The sequence below is a fragment of the Podarcis filfolensis genome, assembly GCF_964270895.1.
Source record: "Podarcis filfolensis genome assembly, chromosome: 7".
In the NCBI taxonomy this organism is placed as follows: domain Eukaryota; kingdom Metazoa; phylum Chordata; class Lepidosauria; order Squamata; family Lacertidae; genus Podarcis; species Podarcis filfolensis.
In genome coordinates, this window is record NC_139603.1 from 60,012,213 (window position 1) to 60,024,803 (window position 12,591).

General features: G+C 42.7%; 1 protein-coding gene across 1 annotated transcript in view; it reads left to right on the top strand.

The window, feature by feature from the left end:
* Window positions 1-8,267: 8,267 nt before the first annotated feature.
* The window catches only part of HNF4G (hepatocyte nuclear factor 4 gamma), a 34,053-nt gene continuing 29,729 nt past the window's right edge, over window positions 8,268-12,591 (top strand). The window contains exon 1 of the mRNA XM_083623578.1: window positions 8,268-8,361. The gene's annotated coding sequence lies outside the window, so the exon portion shown is untranslated. The remainder of the gene's footprint in view (window positions 8,362-12,591) is intronic.

The following is a 12,591-nucleotide window of genomic DNA, read 5'->3' on the forward strand; positions in this document are numbered from 1 at the left end:
CTCTCCCCCCTCCCTGTTTCTTTTCATTTTGTTTGAGATTGAATTTGAGAAAGAGCTTTGTTCCAGACAGTTGCTTATGGCAGTGGGTTGAGATGAGATTTCGTTGAATCATAGAACTAATACACAAACAGAAAATATGTGAAAATTGAAATGACAAGGTAGAGTAGCTTGTTTGTTGAGGTAGATAAAATAACTAGGTTTGCAGGGAAATGAGAGGAGGTATGTGTGCTTGTGTGTAAGAGAGATAGATATCCGAACTGGATTTAACCTGAGCCAGGGTTTGTTCTTCATATGCTTATATTCTCCAAACAGCAAACAGGCACAAGGGATTATTTTGCCTCAGACAGACAAGGGTGTTGCTAATTTCCCACTCCTCAATTGGCTACTTCTCTCTTCCTGGTTATTTCCCCCCTTGTTTTTCTGTGACATTAGCTCTCTGTGAGGATCTTCTTGACGACAGGGTGGAAACTGATGCAGAACCCAGCAGCCATGGTACTGGTAGGTCCCACTGGCTGGACACACATTACACCTGTCTTGAAGGAACTACACTGGTTGCTGGTTCATTACAGGGCCTATTTTAAGATACTTCTGTCAACCTATAAAGCCCTAAATGGTTTGGTATCCCTGTTGGTGCTTGCCAGGACTTATGGGAATTGTAGTCCCAAGCATCTGGAGGGCATCATGTTAACAAAAGCTAGGCAAGCATACTATATTAAGCTTCCCAAAGAGGTGGCGTGTTGATGTGTCATTTATATACGATTCAGCTTTTCTTCCAAGGACCTCAATATCCCCTTCCCCATTATAGTTTCACAACAGCCCTGCAAAGGCCTGAGAGACAGTGTGACTGGCGCAGGGTCATCCGGTGGCTTGTATAACTGAGTACAGTTGACTTTATGTGTGAGAATGGTTGTGACTGTGTCATCTTGGTGTCACAGCAGCCATCCAAATCATCTCAGTTCCCTTGAACAGAAGCACATACTATATGGTGGATCTGCATGGCTGCAGACTAGGGCCACCCAAAAAGACCTCAAGGGTTGCATGCGGCCCTCGGGATAGGCATTGGACCACCCTGGTTTAGAGTAACCGGGTACATTTGACACATTGTGTGTTGGTGCACAGGTGTGTACAAAATATTTGTGTAGCTGCAATATTTCTCCATTTTGAGTCATTCATTTTACCATATGAAACAACCAGGGGCGTCTTGCCCATAGAGGCAAGTGGCGCGGGGTGCCAAATTCTGGAGGGCACCAGGGAAGAGGCGGAGGCTGGGCGTGGCGCCTCCTGGCGTCAGCTTGCTGCCCTTGCCTGCCTCACACCGCGCCTGGAGCCTCTGCCTCTTTCCCGCTGGAGAAGCCACCCTCTAGCCGCTGCCTGCCTCCTCCAGCCCCGCAAAAGCTGCCAGCAGTGCCGTAAAAAGGTTGACAACTCTGGGAAAGGGGGGGGGACCGCCGGAGGGATATTTGCACCACGGCGTGGGATATACTTAAGATGGCCCTGGAAACAACATTCTTTTTAGAAAGGTTTAGCTGCTTTCCCTTATCAGTCTGTGGGGCTTTCCAATGTCAGGACACTTAGGTAGGTGGAGACTTCTCAGAACAGAGAGCTTATCAGTGTTTGCTTAGGATCTATTGCTCCCCCTTTTGCCATAAAAAGAGCTATATTGCCTACAGGTGCCATAAACCTTAAGATCAAACTTTTCTCAAGCAAGTTTGAATACAGATCCTCTGCGAAAACAACAGGAGTCAGGACATTTCTTCAGCAGAGCACTTCCAGTCTCCAAGCTCCTCTGGTGGCAGTAGTTATCATTACCTTGCTAATTGTAGCAGTTTCACTACTACAGTGAGATACTGCTGTGCTGCTTATTAGGAGAAAAATAGCTTGCACAGATAGATTTGATAGAGCTATCTATTGCAAACATAACAAAATTCAGATAGTCATATAAGCAATAGACTAATAAAAGTATATCATATTAATAACTATAAAGTAAAATTAAACACTATTCATAATAATATTTAGCAATAAAAATATAAGAATATAATCCAGATAACTAAAAGAATCCATAATAATAATAATAATCTCAAAATCTAAAGATGGACCCCAGTAAAATGTATGTGTATTGTTTCTTTCTGCGAGCTGTAAAACTTAATTGATCTGATTTTAAAAAAAGCTTTAGATTGAATGAACTTTTATTCTAAACATGCAGACTTCTAAAAAAAACCAAACCCAAATATGTTATTTTTATATGCATACTAAAAAACTGGAAGTAGCAATTGCCATTTTAGAAGAGGCATTTGATCTGTGCTTTCGTAGAATAAGGAGTGCCTCTTTTCATCCTATGGGTAATGGCTATTTCTTGCATATCTGCACTAACCCTGCATGCTGCGCTCTTGCCTTCAAACTCTTATCTTCATATTGTGTGGGAGACACAGCAGAACTGCCCCATCCCACAGCGCAAAGGTGACACAACAGATCACATGGGAAGGGCTCATGTCAGAAACACGACAAAATGAGTTTAAAGTGACCAGGAATGGCTTGATCATCAGCCACCTCAGGTGGTAGAAGCTGGAGAGCAACAGAACGTATGTGCCATAAGTCCTGCCCCAGCCAACAAGCTAGCTCCCCGACAACAGGTGTGGTGGATGACATTGCCTTGTCCCCAGTGCTGAAGTAACATTCAGTTGCCAGTCCGATCAGTTTTCTACACGTGGAGTGGGCAGTGGGGAGAAGCATCTCGTACAGGCAGCAAAATTCCCTGAGCGAAACTGGACAAGTACGTGAATTCTACGGATTCTACATTAGAGAAAAGCTCTCCAGAACTTCTGGGCTGAGGTGGGTGTGGGAAAACTGGTTGTGTGATGCTCTCCTTAGCCACAGGCATTGCCTGGTACGAAGGTCTGTCATTAAGAAGCATGGCTAAATAAACAGGTTGGGATAGGATTACTTTAGTGCCCTTCCCTTCACTTTATGCCATTTTATTGTCCTACTAATGGTTATTAGATTAGGTGTGTAAGAGCTCACGAAATATATGCGGTGGAAGAAGTATGCAAGAAAGTAAATGTTTTCCACAGAGAGTCTAGCTTTTCTGTATTTGATGGAGAGACTAATTTACCTTGCATAGATAAGTGATGGTATTGGAGGTGGGTTTGAAACCCGGTCCATTCCATGCTTTTATTATGCTCAGTGCTGTGCAGCCATTATTTTTAATGTAAACTTACAGAGGCCCCTTTGGGAGAAAGGCTGTTATTACAGCCAATGTTTTTGTTTTTAAGATTTACCCATTTTTGATCCGTGTGCTGTGAAAGTGCTCAGTATTGAATTGTATATTATTTTAATTTTTAAATACAGTCCTTCTCGCCATTGTGGATATTTCCAAAATAAATCTGGGAGATTGGATTAGGAACAGTACTCCCAAGGAGAAAGAACAATGATGGCCTACAGTAATTTTTGTTTTCTATCTTGCGTTTGCTGCAGGCGATGATAATAATAATAATAAAAATAATAAAAAAGAGGAAGCTGTGGATGCATAGTCAAGTTGTTTTTTTGGGGGGGAGGGGGTATACAACCTACCTAAAGTTAGGCCATTAAATTAGATTTTATTAAGAGACAGTGTAGCCTACATTAGGATGTCTGAGATGCATACAAAATGACCTGATTTGCATCTCGCTGGCTAATTTGCAGATCTGAACATCTCTAAAAATTGGATTTTGCACTTCTCCAAATGTGGGGGTGCAATTCTTGGCTTAAAAAAAGTATCAAAGTGCATTTAAAGTGCATGGTTTTTCAAATAAAATAAGTTAGAACATTTTGACAAAACGCATTGTGAAATGCATATTTTAAATAAATAAAGTAAAAAAATATGTTTAAATGTTTTTTTTGACGTGGATTTTCTTTTCTTTTTCAAACAAAAATAAGCCATAGATGTGGGAATAGAATGAAATAGACTGAGTGAATGCATATGAATGTAATATGGATCAGAAGCAAACTGGTTTGTCCAGTCCTAGTCTAGATGTCATTCAACAATTTCAGTGGTGGACTCATAGAGTGAGCTCCATGTAGGTTATACAGTGGTACCTCTGGTTACGTACTTAATTCGTTCTGGAGGTCCGTTCTTAACCTGAAACTGTTCTTAACCTGAAGCACCACTTTAGCTAATGGGGCCTTCCGCTGCCACCGCACTGCCGCCACGCGATTTCTGTTCTCATCCTGAAGCAAAGTCCTTAACCCGAGGTACTATTTGTGGGTTAGCGGAGTCTGTAACCTGAAGCGTATGTAACCTGAAGCGTATGTAACCCGAGGTACCACTGTAACTAAAGATAAATGGCAAAACCCAGTGTATTTTAAGACAATTTATCGTGATTGTTTTTCCCCGTGTGTGTGTGTGTTTGTTTGTGTGTGTTTGCGCAAATATATAGGGCCAGATTCAACTAAACAGTTGCGCTTGTGAGAACCAGTACAATGGCTTTCTTCCCTCCCCTCCCCTCCCCTCCCCTCTGTCATCCCAAGCTTGTCCCCAACACAGGGAGGAGAGAGGAGACCATTCCATCAGGCATGCAATGCAGGAGCAATCTCCCAACACTGCTTAGCATTCCAACCATAATTCCTGACTTGAGCAGCGTTACCAACAGAGAATGAATTGCTTTCTGACATTTTTTATAGCATAGGTGCCTATGGCATACACACGTAACATAGGTCTACTTCATTGTTCTTAACACTAGTCACTCAGTGTATAGGACTAGCGACTGCCCAGTAAGGATGTACGAAGGCATTGATTTATCTTCCGACCTGTGTTTGTCACATTCAGCGATGCTTCCATTGCACCCCAGTTTGGCTTCTGACGAAACAGTTGGTCACCTCACTGTGATGGAAAGTTGCCTAGTTAATTTATTACGTTACGTTCTGCACAATTCATTTCAGTGCAAAGGAAAAGCTATGCAAATGCGGGGAAGGGGAGTCATCAATTGCGTATTGTTTTCAAACTGGAAACAACAGGGACTAACAATTGTGTTCACTGCACCAATTTTTGTTAGACATCAGATGGAAAAGGAGACACCAGCAATCTCTGCTCCCATTTCTATCATAATTCCCTGATAGCCGTACGGACCAGAGACGCAAATTTTCCTGAGGAATAGCCAAATGGTCTGAAACACAGAGGATGGGGAGGATGCGTCCTTTGATCTCCTAATCTAGTGAGTAGAGGTTTGGAAATTGAAGGCCTGGATTCGAGTTCTACATCATAGACTCATTGCCTGAGCTTGACCAAGGGGCTGTGCTTCACTCCTTGTTCCCCATGTCATCATTGCTCCCATTTTACACATGTTTTACAAGGTTGTTATGAGAGTAAACACAGAAGAGATTGGAAACTGTTTCGGAAACCAAATTTTTTCTGCAGTTTCTTAGTAGTAACAGCTGCCCAATATAGAGCCTGATCCTAAGTACTTTGGCTACAATCCACTGCAGGTCAGAAATGCTGCTGAAATAAATTACAGCTCTCAGCTGCAATGTGGGAGTAAAGAATGCCGTGTGGTAAAGATCAGGCTTACATGATGAACTAATTGGCTTAATAGGGTTTGAGCTAGCTTAATGTGGATTGCAGTCCTTGTGAAGAAAGGTGTTCCATTAAAATCACTGCAATTTACCATTAGGTACATGAAGTGCCAATCTAAACGAAGACAAATTAAAATCTTCTCCTTGCACCTATGGTAATCACCAGTCCTCAGCATCTATTAATACTTTTTCATGTGTTTACTAAGGAAAAGAGTGTGATAGATGGCCCAGGGATTCTAGTGAAATAAGCCAGATCTCATGGTCACAGCCCACGCCTGGGTTTGCTGCAGGCTGTGTGTGTATTGGAAGGAGGTTTCCCTTCACTCAGCTCTGCGGTTAACTGCTACCAAGCAAGTGATCACCCTTCCGATGTAGAGCTTCCCTTTTTCAGGGGTGGACTTTGTTTCAGAAGTTGCAAATTAGGTAAATTCACATTAGAATGTCAGCCAAACCATTTTTCACCACCACTGCAGGGTCAGTGTTATCCAGACAAGTCCCAGTTTGCATGGTTATCAAGAGTTTCCAACTATTGCTTTCTGTTGGAAAGCTCTGAAGAATGTAAGGCAAGGAAAGCTAAAGGGGAGAAAATTGTTAAGAGTGATGTCAGAGAAGGAAACCTCCACTCTGATGTACAAGGATGCTGCGTTCATGATCAGAGGCCAACAGGCCAACCCCCTCCCTGCTATGTTGTGGTGCTTCTTCCCTATACAGGGCTGCAGTTGATGTGCGCCATATAATTACAAGCAGTCATTTATAGCTATTGTTAAATCAGATGCTATGCTTTGGAATGGAAAAGGGGCAGAGGCAATGAGAGAGATTCATCATTGCTTCTAAAGTCATTGGGATTAGAAGCAGGCATTTCTAGCTTGAGAACAGCATGGGAAACCCTGACTCACAGCATCTGGAACACAGAGTACTCATTTCAACAATTCCTGTAGCCTCGTAGGTTCATGACCTATACAGAGATCTTTAGACCTCTGGCTATGTTTGCCCAGTTTGGCTGGGGCACCACAGGGCAGACGGATGTAGCTCTGGAAGCAGAGCACGTGTCGCCGTCTCCGAGATCTGAGATGGTTGGATCAAATACCTGCTGTCTCTGATTACAATCCTTTGAAAAAACAGTCACCCCACCCCCCACTCTCATCTGTGGTATGTCAGCACAGAAGAGGCCTTTTGTCTCTTTCCCCCTTTCAAAGCTTTATAGGTTATATTTTAGGACATAAGCCCAACCCCCACCTTTCTCCCTAGTAGAAGGAAATCAGGAGACACAAACAACGCTTTTGCCCTTTAGATTTTGTATGTCCCTGATTGTGTAGCCCAGAAGTAGTGCTAAGCAAATGGCAGGCTCACAAACTTGGGTATAGTGGATCTGTGCTCAGCTTGGTGGTTCAAAAATTGTGCAGGTATGCAACAGAATGAGATACCACAATATTTTAGCTATGATTTGTCACATGGCAACAAATCTCAAGAAGGCTGGAAAAAACCAAGGATGGAGAAAGCTAATAAGAACATAAGAGCCTGCTGGATCAGGCCAATCATCCCTCTAGTCCAGTATCCTGTTCTCAGTGGCCAACCAGATGCCTGTGGGAAACCAGCAAGCTCTTCTTCTCTTTGGCGATCACTTGTAGCCAAGTAAGATTGTCTTCCATAAACACGGTTTTAACAATGAGTCTGTAAATGACTGTGGAGACCAATTCTGGATCCACACGTCCTTCCACAGTGGAGACATTGATTTCCAGGCAGGAGATGACCACGGTGTGTATTTGCCAAGTGTGCCTTCCTCTTAGCAGGTTTCTCCCTTGCGTCCTGAGTTCGAGTGTCTTCAAAGCCCATGACACCTTTGGTGAAGGCTGTTCTCCAACTGGAGCGCTCGCAGGCCAGTGTTTCCCAGTTGCCAGTGTTTATACTACATTTTTAAAGATTTGCCTTGAGACAGTCTTTAAACCTCTTTTGTTGACCACCAGCATTACGCTTTCCATTTTTAAGTTTGGAATAGAGTAGTTGCTTTGGAAGACGATCATTGGTTTCTAACAACTGCTATTGTGTGCTTGAATCAACTGTGTGAGAAGTGCTATACATTGTTGCTCTTTTGTGTATTGGAGCAGGGCGGAAGTGGTACAGGACAATTCAAGGCAAATCTATAATGTAGTTCATGCTTAGAATTCATTTTGATTTCCACCCTCTCATTTCTAAAGCATTTAAATTGAGCAGCTCTTTAAACTTTTTTTGGCAACTTTTTCCACTGAATATTCTAATATGGGACAAATTTCTTAACGGGTGTAGCTTTCTTTTGATTACAAAGCAAGTACAAACTGGTTCTTTGAACTGAGGCCATGTGAAAAAAGAACTAAGGTATTAGAGACACCCTCCTCTCCATAAATTGTTAAAGGAATTGCCACCAAGGGGTAGTCTCACAACAAACTACAAATACATTTTCAAAGAACGTCTTTTCATATTTAATGTACAAAGAGTTCACGTTTTCCTAGAAATGTCTGGCGGATTTTCTTTGAACTTAAGAAGTTGCTAACTTCTTCTGAATCTTGAGTTGCACCTTTGGCAAAGGCTCTTATATTTTCAAAGGTAAGAATCAAAGTAAAAAAACAACAACCCTCAAAACCCTGGCATACATGATAGTGAAATCATCAGAGTTTAAGGTTCGAAGGAACCCCAAGAGTCACCTATTCCGATGATTTGTGCTAGAGAACTCATACACCAAAACCGTTTCTTACAGATGCTTGCCTAACACCTGTTTGCAAAAACCCTGGAGATCAGGATTGCACCACCACTCTTAACAACTTAACCCAGCCAACCTGCCAGGTAATATGAGTTTCCTTTGCCTAACATTTAACTGAAAACCTTCTTTGTGGTATCGGAAGTGGCGGAGAGCAGATCTTTACTACCATATATATCTGGCAGCCTGAATGATGGAGTTAGCAATGGAAAGGCTTTTCAGAAGGAATGGAGTATTTAAAGACAAAGAAGAAGTTGGCTTGATGGCTATAGTGTGTAAGGGTGTTTATTGCCTGCCTGTTGCAATGGCCTTCACAGAACTTGCTTCTCCTTGAACTTGCAGTTGCCCAGTAGGACCATCCTTTTAATGCTTTCTTCTCACTCATACCTTCCTCTCCTTCCTGCATGACGTCCTGCCCCTTGACAGCCCCAGATGTGTCTGGGCTGCTCAGCTGACCTGGAGTGATTGGGACAGTCTCAACCCAACCTGATTAGGCTCAGAATCTGCTTCACAGCCCTGGGTACAACATACAATAGAGACAGGGACTGGAAATATATTTGTCCATTGCTGAACATCCCTGCCAGACTATGCTTTGGGTATAGTATTCTCTTGGCATTTGAAGAGTGACTAGGGATGCCTGTTCACATGTGTGATGTCACCACACCTTGAGCCCAGCATTGCAGTGTGTGTGTGTGAACTCACACGAGCATAGTTCATGCTGTTAGTCCAATTATTCTCATTTATTCAGTTAGTTTAGGAATAGCCCATATTCTGTGTTGATTGGAATGGGGGACATTTTCCAGCCCAAGGGCTGCATTTGACCCTCAGGCCTGATTTTCCCCATCCCTGATGTAGTTGGTCATCCTTTTCAGGTGTTACAGTTGGGAAGGAACAACACATAGAAAAGGGCTACAGGCCCTTTATATACCAGAATATTAGGTTTGCAGACGTCTTTAGCATATGTGATGCCGGGGTGCAAAAAGCTGCCCAGCACCCCCAATTCTTTTTTTGGGGGGCAACTCAGAATTGTTGAGCTTTTTTGGGGGGCACGCAACTCTCTGCTGCGAGTGGAGGAAGAAGAGTAATCCCTGCAGAGGCACACAGGAGGGTAGCTGGCCGGCTGCCTCAGTGCCAGAAGAAGAAAAGCCTGCAGCACTCCAACGGGCTCTGCTCTGCTTGGCAGCAGCTGTTGGCTAGCCTGGCTCTTCAATTCCCGGACTCCAAATCTCAGCCTGGCACCCCTGAGAGCCCGGCGCCTGGGTGCCCCGCACCCCTAGGGCCTGTGGGTAAGCCGGCCCTGTTTGCAGATTTAAAGTGGATAAAGGGCTCTGTTGCCTTAGAGCAACAAGTTGACTTAAAACAAGAACAAAACCTTGACTTTTTAGGGTTTGAAAAGTGAAGATGAAATGTACTGAAGATGTGGGAAGATGTGTAAACACCCTAGAAGCAAATCAGGACAAATGCTCAATAAAGACTGGATCAAGACTAACCTTTGCCTTGTGCAAGCAAATGAGAGTAATGCTCTAAGCAGGTTCTCTGGAAAGCCCTAGAACTCCCTAATAGGGAAACTTTATATAAAGCATAGGACACGACTGTATTCTGAAGCAAGATATCCTTAGTCCCAAATATACCTTTTACTGGTTGAGCAGAGACTATATTTCATGTTAATTTCAGACATGTACATTATATAGGTACAGTGCAGGCAACCTAAAACTTTGTTACCAACTCACTTAATGACAAAAAGGAGACTAATTGCGCAGCCAAGCACATGTATTGAAATTCTTATCTCAGTGATGTGCCAACACACATACCCCTTGGGAAGCTTTAAGCAGTTAGTCATGGCTCCTTTGAGCAAGAATCTGCTGTGTCAGTTTAGCTTCTAGTTAAAATGTAAAGCTGTCTTGAGTAGGCTGAAAAATAACAGATCCCACTGTCCCTGATGATTTGCATAGACTATACTAGAGGTACATAATAATTAGTAGAGGTAGAGAAACTTAGATTGGATTTTTGAAACACATTTACCAGCTATTTATTGCAAAAGAATGATTGAATTAGTTTGATTTAATGAGGCTAGCTTGATGTGTGTGAGTCTGTGCCACGTAAAGAATCCAGCGACTGATAGCTCATGACTCCATGACCAGCTTGGTCTAAACATGCAGCAGGATGAGTTGGTAGTGTAGACTATGCCACTTTAGAGTACAGGTAGAGGATAACATTTTTGAATACCTCACTTTGTTTAAAAACTCAGTTCAAATACAAAACGAGTATAGCAGGTTAAAGGCTAGGATAGAACATATTCCCTTAAAATACTAATTTGTGGGGGTTAGGATTTTTTGCAGGAGTCACGTAGTGCAGGATTAATATATCGCCGTCAGTAATCTGAAGTGGGTCAGTCCACTCTACCATCTCATTCTCACCCCCCCTTTGTTGTAGGGTTGACCAGGGTTTGCCAGCCTGCCTGAAAGCTACTGACCTGTCTGGTTTGTGGGATCCTTATCACCTTTACTGAAAGGGTGGTGAGACAAAACCCACTTTTTCTGCCCCTGGCTGGTTTCCCATGAAATAATTGTTATTTGAAATTGCTTTCCTCGTGCCTGCAGAAACCCACCAAACACAGAAGAGACCCAGTCACCTAAGAACTACATGTTGGTAGGAGAAATCCAAGTCGTGGCCCTAAAGTGGTGCCATGCCATGTTACCTTAAAAAATGATCATATGGAATGGTCTCAATAGACAAACTTCCATTAGAGGATCACTGAAGAGAAAGCAGATAGAAAACTGGGATTAAAAATTTGGCACCCCCTTCCATTTTCTATTATGTTATCAAGCTCCAGTCTCGGTTTTTAGCATTCCGCCTCCCTTTCCAGGGGTAAAAAACCCCAAGCAAACAGTAATTCTCCAATAAAGACAGCCGTTTTATGAATGTATGTGTTTCTCAAGGTAAATGAGGATAAGATGTGTATAAAACTTATCTAATCATCTACATAAAATGTTTATGATCAAACATGAGCCAAAGTTTTCCATGAAAGATTATTAACGAAGTACTAATTGCCTAACTATTCTTCAACAAGGTTTTTTATCATATATAAACCAACCACAGCATGACATTTATCTCACATGTGAACTCTCTCCTATTTCCTCCCCTTTTTTCACTCTACCCTCCCTCAGTTTTTCTGTCTCCTAAATTGGAAAAGGAATAAGTTACTTGACTTAAGCAATATTTAACTAACTGCACTAGTCACATGTCATTTAACTGTAACTCAGCAAATCTTCACCTGATGATTGCAAATCTATACCCTAGAACACTTTGTCTTCTAGAGAATGAAAATATTATCACCATCCTGATTATATAAACACAGCAGAAATTGAAACACAGGTTAACACCCCCCTCTCCATTTCTGTTACTCACATACTGTAACAAGAATGGAGAACCTAGGGTTCTCCAAACGTTAGACTTTGGAGCTCCCATCAATCTGAGCTACCATGACCAATGGACATGGATGATGGAAGCCATAGACCAATGACATCTGGAGGGCTGCAAGTTCCCCATCCCTGTTCTATACCACATTAAATATGGAAGCACAATCCCTAGAGGCAGTGTGGTGCAATGGTCTCCTTGGAGCAGATCCATTTAAATTAACCAACCTAAGGTAGTCATGTTTAATAACATTCGTGTGCCTACTGTTGAGTGTGGAATTAAAAATGGTGCTCTTCCAGTCACCTGTGTTAATAAGCATTCCAGCTTGCTAGACAAAACAATCCTCCTTTCTCCCTCCCCCTGAATGCTAATCCAGAGGCTCTCACAATCCACCCCAGAGCCAATTCTGGGGGGCGCAGGGCATGGGGGGGGAGGAGAGGGAGGAAAGACCCATTGTGTAAATAGAAGTCCTTGCTCAGGGCTTCTGCTGATGGGTCTGGTTATGTCAATCCTGCCTTTAGGCTGCAGTCCTAACCCCACTAACCTGAAAGTGGGCCCTGCTGAGTTCAGTAGGACAGACTTCTGAGTAGGCATGGTTAGGCTTGCCTGGTCAGACAAATGTTAAAGACTGAACACTTTCAAAGTGATCTCAGTCTCATCCTCACCTATTAAAATTGCTCTTTGTCAATTTATAAATGATCACATTAGTTGACACAGCTATGAGATTATTGTTTGCAGCCCTAATTTACACATCCCCAGGGGATCGCTTGCAGAAACTTTCCTACATTCAAAATATAATGATAAAGCACCAAGAGGACATTCATATGCACAGCTATCGTTTTAGGGACTGGATGCACTCAGCCAATGCATTTGTTGTTTATAGTCCACACATGTGTCTG